General features: G+C 41.3%; 1 pseudogene; it reads right to left on the bottom strand.

Annotated features, from left to right (window-relative positions):
* Nucleotides 1-6355: 6355 nt before the first annotated feature.
* On the bottom strand, nucleotides 6356-9034 carry LOC118837185 (annotated as a pseudogene).
* Nucleotides 9035-9630: the final 596 nt, after the last annotated feature.

Below are 9630 nucleotides of genomic sequence, written 5' to 3'. Positions count from 1 at the left end.
TTTCCTGTAGGGCAAGATAGATTTCTATAATCAATTAAGTGCATATGTTATTCCCTCTTTGAATCTGTTCTGATGATAGCAAGGTTCAAGCACTTTCTTCACCACTCCTGTTACCTTCTCCACTGTAAAAGCTCTTTTGAGCCCTTTTTATGGCGGATAATCTACCACATTCTACCTCTCCCTTCCCCCTTCTCCCAGTGCATTCCTCTTTTTCACTCCTTAATTTTATTTTTTTAGATATCATCCTATCATATTCAATTCAAACCTGTGCCTTCTATCTATACATACTCCTCCTAACTGCCCTAATAATGAGAAGATTCTTAGGAGTTACAAGTAGCATCTTCATATGTAGGAAAGCAAACAGTTTAAACTTATTAAATGCCTTATGATTTCTCTTTCCTGTTTACTTGTTTGTGCCATTCTTGAGTAGTATTTGAAAGTAAAATTTTCTATTCAGCTTTGGTCTTTTCAGCAGGAATACTTGCAAGTCCTCTATTTCATTGAATATCAATTTCCTCCCCCTCAGTTTTGCTGGGTAGGTGATCTTAGTTGTAATCCTAGCTCCCCTGCCCTCCAGAATATCATATTCCAAACCCTCTGATTATTTAAGTAGAAGCTGCTAAATCTTGTGGCATCCAGACTATGGATCCACAGTATTTGAATGGTTTCTTTCTGGCTGCTGACAATATTTTCTCCTTGATCTGGGAACTCTGGAATTTGGCTACCTGGGAGTTTTCATTTTGGTATCTCTTTCAGGTGATGATTGATGAATTCTTTCAACTTCTGTTTTACCTTCTGGTTCTAGAATCTCAATGCAGTTTTCCTTGATAATTTCTTGAAAGATGATGTCTAGGATCTTTTTTTGATCATGACTTTCAGGTAGTCCAATAATTCTTAAATTATCTCTCTTTGATCTAGTTTCCAGGTCAGTTGTTTTTCCAGTGAGATATTTCACATTTTCTTCTTTTGATTTTGTTTGATTGGTTTTTGATGTCTCATGGAGTCATACTTGCCCAATTTTAATTTTTAAGGAATTATTTTCTTCAGTCAGCTTTTGTGCCTCCTTTCCATTTGGCCAATTTTACTTTTTAAGGAGTTCTTTTCTTCAGTAAATTTTTGTACATCTTTTCCCATATGGCCAATTCTGCTTTTTAAAGGAGTTCTTCTCTTCATTGGATTTTTGTGTGTCTTTTATAATTTGGGCTATTCCATTTTTTAAAGGTGTTATTTTCTTCATATTTTATGTGCTTCCTAGCTGTTGATTCTTTTTTCATTATTTTCTTGCATTAATCTCATTTATTTTTCCCAGTTTTTCTTCTACCTCTCTTATTTAATTTTTAAAATATTTTTTGAGCTCTTCCAGGAATTCCTTTTGGGCCTGAGATCAATTCACATTTTTCCTTTGAGGCTTTGGATATAGCTATTTTAATTTTGTTGTCTACTTCTGAGTTTGTGTATAGATCTTCCCTATCACCACAGTAACTTTATATGGTCAATTTCATTTTTTATGGTTTGCTCATTTTTCCAACCTATTTCTTTTTTCTTTCTTTTTTTTATTTAATTTATTTAATATATTTAGTTTTCAGCATTGATTTTCACAAGAGTTTGAATTACCAATTTTCTCCCCATTTGTACCCTCCCGCCACTCCAAGATGGCGTATATTCTGGTTGCCCCGTTCCCCAATCAGCCCTCCCTTCTGTCACCCCACTCCCTTCCCATCCCCTTTTCCCTTACTTTCTTGTAGGGCAAGATAAATTTCTATGCCCCATTGCCTGTGTATCTTATTTCCTAGTTGCATGCAAAAACTTTTTTTTTTGAACATCTTTTTCTAAAACTGAGCTCCAAATTCTCTCCTCTCTTCCCTCCCCACCAACCCTCCCTAAGAAGGCAAGCAATTCAATATAGACCACATGCATATCATTATGTAAAACCCTTCCACAATACTCATGTTGTGAAAGACTAACTATATTTTGCTGCTTCCTAACCTATCCCCCTTTATTCAATTTTCTCCCTTGACCCTGTCCCTTTTTGAAAGTGTTTGTTTTTGATTACCCCCTCCACCTGTCTGCTGTCCCTTCTTTTATCGCCCCCCCTTTTATCATCTTCCTCCTTCTTTCCTGTGGGGTAAGATATGCAATTGGGTATGTATGTTATTCCCTCCTCAGGTCAAATCCGATGAGAGCAAGATTCACTCATTCCCCCTCACCTGCCCCCTCTTAACTTCCTATAGAATTGCTTTTTCTTGTCACTTTTATGTGAGATAATTTACCCCATTCTATCTCTCCCTTTCTCCCTCTCTCAATATATTCCTCTCTCATCCCTTAATTTGATTTTTATTTTTTTAGATATCAGCCCTTCATATTCAACTCACCCTGTGCCCTCTGTCTATATAAATATATATATATGTATGTGTATATATATATGTGTATATATATATGTATATCTTTATATATATATGTATATATGTGTATATATATATATATATATATTCCCTTCATCTACCCTAATATAATGAGGTATCATGAATCATACATATCATCTTTCCTTGTAGGAATGTAAACAAAACAGTTCAACTTTAGTAAGTCCCTTGTGATTTCTCTTTCTTGTTTATCTTCTCATGCTTCTCTTGATTCTTGTGTTTGAAAGTCAAATTTTCCATTCAGCTCTGGTCTTTTAACTGAGAAAGCTTGAAAGTCCTCTATTTTATTGAAAATCCATATTTTGCCTTGGGACTCAGTTTTGCTGGGTAGGTGATTCTTGGTTTTAATCCTAACTCCATTGACCTCTAGAATATCGTATTCCAAGCCCTTTGATCCCTTAATGTAGAAGCTGCTAGATTATGTGTTACCCTGATTGTATTTCCACAATACTCAAATTGTTTCTTTCTGGCTGCTTGCAGTATTTTCTCCTTGATCTGGGAGCTCTGGAATTTGGAGACAATATTCCTAGGAGTTTTGTTTTTGGGATCTATTTGAGGAGGCGATCGATGGATTCTTTCAATTTCTATTTTGCCCTGTGGCTCTAGAATATCAGGGCAGTTCTCCTTGATAATTTCTTGAAAGATGATATCTAGGCTCTTTTTTTTGATCATGGCTTTCAGGTAGTCCAATAATTTTTAAATTATCTCTCCTGGATCTATTTTCCAGGTCAGTGGTTTTTCCAATGAGATATTTTACATTGTCTTCCATTTTTTCATTCTTTGGTTCTGTTTTATAATATCTTGATTTCTCCTAAAGTCACTAGCTTCCACTTGCTCCTGTCTAATTTTTAAGGTAGTATTTTCTTCAGTGGTCTTTTGGACCTCCTTTTCCATTTGGCTAATTCTGCCTTTCAAGGCATTCTTCTCCTCATTGGCTTTTTGGAGCTCTTTTGCCATTTGAGTTAGTCTATTTTTTAAGGTGTTATTTTCTTCAGTATTTTTTGGGGTCTCCTTTAGCAAGTCATTGACTTGTTTTTCATGGTTTTCTCTCATCCTTCTCATTTCTCTTCCCAATTTTTCCTCTACTTCTCTAACTTGCTTTTCCACATCCTTTTTGAGCTCTTCCATGGCCTGAGGCCAGTTCATGTTTTTCCCGGTGGCTTTTGATGTAGGCTCTTTGATTTTGTTACTTCTTCTGGCTGTATGTTTTGGTCTTTTTTGTCACCAAAGAAAGATTCCAAAGTCTGAGTCTGAATCTCAGTCCGTTTTTGCTGCCTGGCCATGTTCCCAGCCAACTACTTGACCCTTGAGTTTTTTGTTGGGGTATGACTGCTTGTAGAGTAGACAGTACTTTGTTCCAAGCTTGAGGGGATGTGCTGTTGTTTTCAGAGCATATCTATACAGCCAGCTTTGCCACACCAGAGCTCCTCCTCCCCCAAGAACCCCAACCTGTACTGGATTCAGATCTTAAGCAGGCTCTGCACTCCTGCTCTGATCCTCCACTTAATTCCTCACACCAGGTGGGCCTGGGGCCAGAAGCAACTGCAGCTGTAGTTCTGTAGCTGGACCTCCCCTGCTGCCCCCAGGGTGGTGGCCGAACTGCAAACTCCTTTCACTCTGTCCCCTGCAGCTTTTCCCACTAACCTTCTCTGTTGAATTTGGTGTTTGTGGGTTGAGAAGTCTGGTAACTGCCGTAGCTCACTGATTCAGGGTGCTACGGCCTGTTCTGCCTGTCTCCCTGTCTGATTGGCCCTGCCATCGCCCGTGCTGGGTTCTGCTCTGCTCCACTCCCGGCTCCATGTGCAATAGACCTTACCCAGTGACCATCTAAGCTGTCCTGGCCTGGAGCCCTGCTTCCCTCTGCTATTTTGTGGGTTCTGCAGTTCTAGAATTTGCTCAGAGCCATTTTTTATAGGTTTTTGGAGGGACCTAGGTGGGAGCTCATACAAGTCCCTGCTTTCCACCTGCCATCTTCCAACCTATTTCTTAACTTTTAACTTTGTGTGTTAAAATTGGGCTCTGCTCCTGGGGCACTGTCACAAGCTTCAGGTTTTTGTGCAGTTGTTTTTAGAGCTATTTCTGTGGACCTTGTAAGTTTTCAGTTCTTCCAGGTATTCTAAGGAGAGGTGTGTTTACTATTCTCCTGGCCTGTGCTCTGGTCTGTGAACCACCACAAGGACTTTTTTCCATCCTGCAAGTGTGACCAGGATCCCTGCTCCCTTGTTGCTACAAGCACTGGTATACTAATGCTCCTTCTTGCCCTGGGACCATGAACCAGGACTTGGATCCAGATCCTCATGTAGGCAGTGCTACAGTCCTGTACTAGTGCCAGCAAAGGGACCCCAGTAATCTTTTGACCAGTTGTCTGACCCCCTTACTGTCTGTGGGCTTAGAGCTTCAGAAGCCACTGCTGCTGATTCAGACACCTCAAAGGCATGCTGATGGCTTGCTGAAGCATAGCCTGCTACTGTTTTGCTGGAGCATTACCTGCCCTGAACTGCGCTCCACTCTTACCTCCTTGTGACAGACTTTTCCTACTGACCTTCTAGGTTGTCTTGGGCTGGAAAAGTGTTTGACCCCATCCTTTCTGCCACTCCAGAATTCATTTTGAGGTGTTATGGAGGGGGATTTGGGAGAGCTCAGGAGAGTCACTGCCTTTTTTCCACTATCTTGGCTCTGTCCCCAATAGGTGAAGGGGTGTCAGGGGTTGCACTGTACTATATTAAAGACTCTGCCTGGCCTTGCTTACACAAATGCCCAGTACAGTGAAGAGAGAGTTGTGGATGACAGAGGTAAGGGAGTTTGTGAAGGAATTGTATTCTCTCCTGTCTTCTAAGTAACATAGCTGGTCATTCGTGACCCAAGAATGTTCACTTGGAATTTTTTTTAATGCCAGGGGTTTCAATTTTTTATTTCACTACTGACTTTCCTTTTAACCAATCAAAAAAAAAAGGTGAGTGGTTGAATAATATATTAAGACTACTGAAATAAAGCAAATTCAGACTGAGGAGTGCTGGTAGCAGATGTTTTATGAGAATATCTTTGCTCCTTTGATATTTTTTGAAGCAAAGGTTATTCATTGAATAGAGCAAAACTTCCCTCATTAGTGTATCCTTGTTACACTTAGGAGCAAAAGGGGAATGTTGTTCCTCATGACACATGTGGAAATAGTAATGCTCTTACAGTTTTTCGTTGGAGAAAACAGTGATGCCAAAATTCTGCCTTATTCTTGCAGTTAGCAGCCCTCTTAGGATACCTTTTCTGCTGAATAGATGCTCTTCTGTTTTTGTGATTCTAAAAATCTCCAGTTATGCTTGGATTGGGTCAAAAGTTATACTTAACTGGCAGACTTTACATTTATCTCCCTCTCACCAAGTTATTCTCTTATTCCTATACAATGCATCTGGGTGAGGCTAGGCTGGTGGAATATGCTGGCCATACCTGAAGGGAAACCCTGATAATGACGGAGGCTCTAGTGATACCTGGATAAAAACGAGGGAAAAAATATTTGCCAATAAGGAGACTCCTCATATTGCAGGAGATGTCATTTACTTTCTTCTTTGACATGACCAACACATATGTTGGTCACACTCGCAAGGACTTTTTCTACCTGTTTATTTGAATACCACTGAAAAGTACTCAAATAGTTCTTGGTATGAGATTAATAAGGCTTGGTGTCTTATTTTTTACAACAGGACAGTGGCAACTGGCAGTGGGGATATTCAGTTGGTGGAGAATACAACCTTTTTTTTTTTAAAGTCCATAACACTTGTGGTTTTTAATCTGGAGGTGGAGGGCAGGGGGTAGGCAGGAAGCGGGGTTAGAGGTTAAGTATCCTCTTCCTTCCTTTCCTGGTCTCCTCAGCTCAGGATGATTGCCATGGGGCAGAACAGTCACACCGTCTCTGGAAAACCCCAAGGGTCTGGCTCCCCAGCTCAAGATGCCAGCGCTTTCACGATAGCTTCATTGGCTTCTATCCCAATCTGAACCTGGGCCCCAGCTGCCTCATCTGATACCCTGGACAGGTCTGAGTGCGCCTTTCCCAGGCTGGATCTGTCAGTCTCCAGGTCCAGCATGTCCAGAGCCACAGCTTCTTCTGCAGCAAGGAATCAGCATTCACTGTGACAGAACCACTGCTCACAAAATACTTGGTGGTGGTGCCATCCTCGGCGTGCATGGTCACCATGCCGGGTTTCAGCACCTGCAGGGCAGGGATGCTGGCAGCGAGAATCCCAAAGGCCCCACTCTAGGTTGGGACATCCACCTGCTTCACATTGGCCTCGTTGAAATACACCTGCGTCGGGGAGGGAAAGGTGAAGGACATCTGGCTTGGGGACAGCTGCGGTTGTCAGGGCAGCCTCAGGGCATAGGCACAGGCTTGAGGGGCCGCAGGGGCTGGGACCGGGCTTGGCAGAGCAGGGCGGTGGGCAGCATGGCAGCAGCGGACAGTCAGGGTAGGAGGAACAGGGGAACAGGCTGCCAGGCCAAGGACCGAGAGGTGGGGCATCCCAAGACAACCTTTCTATGACTCCTGAAGATAATGACACTTGATTATGGATCCCTAATCTCTTTGTCCTAATCTATTCATTCAGAACCACAAATGGGAGCCATTCCATATCAAAAATTGCACCTGAAGCCAAACTGCACAAAGATGCCCGTGAGTTAATACAATAGATAATAGAAGGACAAAGAGATGTTAGAAGGACTCACTTGCCTTTGTAATGCCAAGGCAATGAAAGGAAAATCTTAAACTTGTCAAAAAGTATGCTGAATTATGTTGCTAGGAGTGCTGGATATGGTCCTTGGTACTAAGTGATTTCTTGTCCCCTCTCCAAACACCCCTATTATCTATATTACTTTACACATGTAAATGTCTATCCTTAAGCCCCAGCCCAGGAAAATGAAAAAAAAAATCCCTTTTTCAGGGAGTAGACTGTAGGATACAAGGAATTTGTAGGAGACTTTATCCAGAAAAGATGGGTTAAACAAAGGATTTCTCTCTCCGTTCTGGCTGAAGTCATCACCAGTATCAGAATTCAGCCATTGGAATGCTCTATAACATTTTTTCATTCAGGTAATAATCACTGCTTGAATCTAGCCAGAAGAACTCCTCATTGGTAACATCCACGGTGCTTAACCATTAGGCAACCTGCCATTGAATACCTACTGCCATTATCTATTTGCCTCTTTAGATTTTATATCTAAGGATGGTCCAAACTGATTTTGTACAAAAGTAGTACCCTAGCCGGTTGCTTGAATCTTATATCTGGATCAAGTTTCCCAATACAACCATCTGCTTCTCAGAAGTTTTACCAAGCCTTTCTTTTACTGCTAGAAGCATTAGTGACACTATTAGATTTTTTTTCTATCATCTTTAATGAAGTTAATTTTGCTAGAACACTGTGTTTCATGTCCTGTTGCTCACACAGTTCAAACACAAACAGCCTGCCTGTGGTTGAGAGTCTCCCATAAACCACCTATTGGATATTTCAAACTGGATAAGCCTCCTTCAGAAGCAGAGACTGAGCAATGAACCTCATGGATTCAGTGGTGTTTCCTTACTCCTAGCAATCACCTAATATCTTCCTGGAGACCAGGTAGAGATTATTCATCTATCTATGGCAAACGGCTTGAAGATGAGTTTCATGCAGAGTTGAATCACGAGAGGGGAGCCTCCCCTATAAAAAGAAAAGTGGAGAGGAAAACAATATGACAAAATTGACCACATCAGCTGAGACCAACAGTTTCCAACATCTTTCAGAAGAGAAGATTTCATTGTTCTAGTCTCATCCACAATGTGATCTCCAATCCTTTAACCCATCATTACTGTAGGCAGTAGCTATATTCTCCTCCTTTCTCCATGCTTTGATGAACCAGTTCAACTCTATATTGTCCTCTTATCTTGAATCCATTGCCTCCTTAATCATGTAGCTGATACTGTCCTGTCAGGTGTCAGCCTTGGAGCATTCTCACTATCTACTGCCTTTACTTCTTTCATTTTCAAAATTTCTATTTTAAATTCATTTCAGGACTTTTGATTCATTTTAAAGGATCTCTTTGGTCTCTCTTTTATGATGAACATATTTTTAAGGTTGTTTTTCAGTCGTGGCCAACACTTTGTGGCCCCATTTGGGGTTTTCTTGGCAAAAATACTGGAGTAGTTTACCATTTCCTTCTCTGGCTCATTTTAAAGACTGAGGAATTGAGGCAAACAGCATTAAGTGGCTTGCCCAAGGTCATAGAGCTGGTAAGTGTCTGAGGCTGGATTTGACCTCAGGTTTTCCTGACTCCAGGCCCAGCATGCTATCCACTATACCACCTACCTGCCCTTGTTTAGCTGAACATGTTTTGAGAAGGAAATTTCCCCCCTAAGAACCACTTTATCTGCTTAGCTTGTGAACCACCAAATGTTGTGCTCCCCATCAATTATCAACCAAAGTTAATTAACTTTCAGAAAGGGGATTTCCTAATCAGATGTAGCATACTGGGTTGATTGGTAGACTTGGAGTACAATCACTCTCAGAAAGATCTGACTTCAAATTCTGACTCAGAAACGTATTAGCTGTGTGACCCTGGACAAGTCACTTAATCTTGCTTAGCCTTACCTTCCTCATCTATAAAATGGGGACAAAAATAGCATGTACTTCACTGACATGTTGTGAAGATCAGATAAGATTCCCTATATAAAGTGCTTTGCAAACCTTAAAGCACTGTGTTAATACTGGCTATCAGCATCATCACCATCATCGTCGTCGTCATCAATCATCCCTTCTGAAACTTGGAGCACATACTCCCCAGGTAGACATACGTTCCCTTGGAAATGTGGGTTCAATCTTAGCGCATGCAGCCAAAGGGTCAATTCATAGCTGCTTGTTCCTGGAAATCCTAGTTTCACCTTTGTAGAGTCTTCATGAAATTCTCCTTTAGGCATGGACCTCCACTGTGCTCTGAGGGTCAGTGCCATTACAGAGTCCTGAAGTTGTCTTTCCTCAGTTTGTCTCTCAGCTCTGAATGCAGACACTGCCATTAGCTACTGCTGCTCCAATAGATGCTGCTGCTGAATCCAGTGAGAACCCTAGGTCTTCCCCCATTTCACAAGTTCAATTTATTTTTAATACTGAGATAGAGAGGAACTCGATCCCCCCCTCACATGGTGCAATTCTTTTTAGGATCCCTTCGCTACTTCACCTTCATCAGGGTTCACCAATGT

This window comes from Trichosurus vulpecula, chromosome 2 (assembly GCF_011100635.1).
Source record: "Trichosurus vulpecula isolate mTriVul1 chromosome 2, mTriVul1.pri, whole genome shotgun sequence".
NCBI lineage: Eukaryota > Metazoa > Chordata > Mammalia > Diprotodontia > Phalangeridae > Trichosurus > Trichosurus vulpecula.
This window is presented reverse-complemented; position numbering and strand designations above follow the sequence as displayed.